Source organism: Nicotiana attenuata, unplaced genomic scaffold (assembly GCF_001879085.1).
Source record: "Nicotiana attenuata strain UT unplaced genomic scaffold, NIATTr2, whole genome shotgun sequence".
In the NCBI taxonomy this organism is placed as follows: Eukaryota; Viridiplantae; Streptophyta; class Magnoliopsida; order Solanales; family Solanaceae; genus Nicotiana; species Nicotiana attenuata.
The window spans coordinates 55,814-59,455 of record NW_017674592.1 but is presented as its reverse complement, the minus strand read 5'-3'; positions in this window follow the sequence as shown (position 1 = coordinate 59,455).

Sequence of the window (3,642 nt, the reverse complement as noted above, 5' to 3'; positions counted from 1 at the left end):
AGGACCCTTTCTACTCATAGATACTTTTTGAAATCCCTGGTTATCATAGCCATCTCATCATCTTCAAGATCTGATCCTTCTGAGATTCTAAGAGCCAGACTTCTTTCTTTCTTTGGAGCATCCATCTTCATAGTCTGCCTTCTCAATTCATAGGCAGTCAGATTTCCAATCAGTTCATCCAATTTTAGGGTAGCAATATTCTTGGATTCCTGAATGGCTGTGATTTTGCTTTCCCAGGAAATTGGCAGAACTCTAGTTAAGATCTTCTCAACCTTGTCTTCTTCCAGGATAAACCTTCCAAGAGACTCAAGTTCATTTATCAGTGTAGTGAACCTGGTATACATCTCTTGGATGGTTTCTCCATCCTTCATAGTAAAATTCTCATATTGAGAATATAGCAGTGTTCCTCTTGACCTCTTCACTTGAGGTGTTCCTTCATGGGCCACTTGTAAGGTGTCCCAAATTTCCTTGGCAGTGGTACAGCTTTGGATCCTGTTGTACTCATCTGGACCAAGTCCACATACTAGCCACTTCTTGGCCTAAGCATTCTTTTCCCGCTTCTTTAAGTCTTCAGCAGTGCAATCAGCTCTTGTCTTTGGAACATCGAATCCTTCAGCAGTTTTCTTTGTTGTAGCTAGAGGACCATCAGTGATGATGTCCCAGAGCTCATAGTCTTCTCCCATGATGTGGTCTCTCATTCTGTTCTTCCACTAGGAGTAATAGAGACCATTGAAAAGTGGAGGCCTAGCAGTGGATTGCCCTTCCCAGTTTCCAGGTTGTAACGACCCGACTGGTCGTTTTGCATTTTCGAACCCCGTTCCCTTAAATAATACTTTCCGCACTTGCTTTAGCTAATTTATGACTTGCGGGGACGGGTGGTTCGGAAGTTAGAAGAGTTTTGAGAAAGAATAAGCCTAGTTGCTTCTTTAAGTTTTTTTAAAAAGGCCAAGTTTGACTTCGGTCAACATTTTGGGGAAACGGACCCGGAATCGTGATTTGACAATTTCTGAGGGTCCGTGGGGAAATATGGGACCTGGGCGTATGCCCGGAATCGAATTCCGAGGTCCCTAGCCCGAGTAATGAAATTTTATATGAAATTGTAAAGTTTAAGTTTCTAAGATTTAAATAAACTAAGAAATTATTGTTTTCCTAGGTATCGGGTTCGAATTTCGATTCCGAAACTTGGTACAAGTCCGAAATATCAGTTAAGACTTACCTGTAAAATTTGGTGTCAATCCGTGTGGTTTAAGGGCGTTTTGACCCGTTAGGAGGAAATTTAGAACTTGAAGGTTCAATGATTTGAATCATTTGGTTTTGGGGTTGATTCCCTGATTTAGCGTTGTTTTAAGCGTTTCGAGGGCTCGAGTAGGTCCGCCTCGTGATTTCAGACTTGTCGGTATGTTCGGGCGGGGCTCGGGAGCCTCGAGCGTCAAATGGTCGAGGTTCGAATAAGTTGAAAACTTATGAAAAACCTTATCTGCTGCTTCTGTCATAACCGCTTCTGCGGCTCTTGGACCGCAGAAGCGATCGTTTTATCGCAGAAGCGGAAGGGGCCAGGCCCAGGGAAAACCGCAGGAGCGGACCCCTGACCGCAGAAGCGGTCCATCCGCCCAGGCCCAGAACCGCAGAAGCGGTGGGCTTTCCGCTTAAGCGGCCTCGCGGAAGCGAGGTTATGACCGCAGAAGCGGCCCAGGCCCCCTTGCCCATTTCCGCAAAAGCGGCTTATGTCCGCAGAAGCGGAAATCACTGGGGGCAGAAGGGTTTATTAATACGAACCCAAACTCATTTCTTCCACATTACTCTCAACACTTAGGCGATTTTGGTGATTCCAAAGAGGAGGTTTCAACATAACATTGCAAGGTAAGTAATCCCCACTCATTTTTTGTTCAAATACATAAACATTAGGTAGATTTAACACTAAAAAATTAGGTAAAATCAAGGGATTTGGGCTAGACCTAGGGTTTAATGAAAACTAAGGTTTTATCACATAATTTGCCATGTAGTGAACTAGAAATCATATATTTGTGATCCTTAGGTAATAGAGAACAACTTCCTTCGAAAAATCTCAGAATCCGGGCACGTGGGCCCGGGGTCGGAATTTAGGAAACTTGTGTTAATGGTTAGGAAATTGCTTAAATGGCTAGAATTCAACCTTGTAAGCCTTTATTTACTAGTTCTTACTTCGTTTGATTAGTTTGGGATTGTCCGGCTTCGAATTAAGGACTTGGGCTCGTTCTTGGACATTGGGAGTGCACTTTGGAGCGAGGTGAGTCTCCTTTCTAACCTTGTAAGGGGGAATTGTCCCCATAGAATTTTAAATGAGTAATTGTTGCTAAATGCGGGGGCTACGTACGTACTAGGTGACGAGAGTCCGTGCGTAGTTACTATATGATAATTGTTCGGGTAGTTTAGGACCCACGTCATGTCTAATTGGGGAATATCTCTTATTTTAAATTGCCAATATGATCATTTTGATTTGCTAGAGACTTGAGGAAATGAAAGGTGAACGTATGAGTTGTTGAGCCTTGGTAGGAATTCCCTTGTATGTAATTGAGCCTTATGTGCTTTTCTTGATATTTTCTTGATGATTATGGATCGGGCCGATCGCCTCGGTGATAATAGATGCATCTATGGTTCGTGCCGCTCGACCCTCTACAATGCACAATTTATTTTCTGTTGGAGCGGGCCGTCGACCTCGGCATGTTTGTGCATGATTTATATGCTTACATTTAGTTATGATATGATTACTCATTTGATATGAAAAAGGGAAAACTGGTAATTTAATTATGACAAGAACATGAATATGACTCTTCTATTAAACGTGTGTTATTGGAGATCCTCATGCTGTATATCTCACTTTATTATATTATATTATCTTGATCTTAGTAAGTATCAAGTCGACCACTCGTCTCTACTTCTTCGAGATTAGACGGGATACTTTCTGAGTACATGTGGTTTATGTACTCATGCTACACTTCTGTACTTAATTGTACAGGATTTGAGGCAGGAGGATCTGGATATCATCCTGGTGCGCATCAGTGAGCACGCTTAGGGACTTCTACGATGAGCTGCCTTCTCTCTCATGCCGATCTGCAGCCGAAGGAGTCCTTTCTTGTATTTTTGATTTCTGTCTATCCTGATTCAGACAGTAGGATAGTGTTTCATTCTTTTTTTGTGTACATTCTACTGGTCGCCCGTAGCTTGTGACACCAGGTCCTGGCACACACTGTAGTAGACATTCATTTTGGGGGTTGTATCGCTATTTTAGCATTTTATAGTCTTTACTAGTTTTATCTTTAAATTGAAAAATTCTAGTATCACTGTCTTTGGCTAAAGTAAAATGAGAACTTAATCACACTTCCGCATTCGGCTGGCCTGACCATGGTGTTAGGCGCCATCATGACCTATTATGAAAAATGGGTCGTGACACAGGTGGTGCACTCATGTTGATCTTTCCTAAGGTGTTAACCTCTTCAAGGATAACCTGCTCTGATACCAATTGATGTTCTAAACGTCAATACCACACAAGAGGGGGGGTGATTTGTGTGGTACCCAATTTTCGCTCTAGAAGAACCTGGTTCTTCTAGGTGTTCTAACTATTGCAGTTTGCGGAATAATAAATGCATAAACTAAAGAACATAG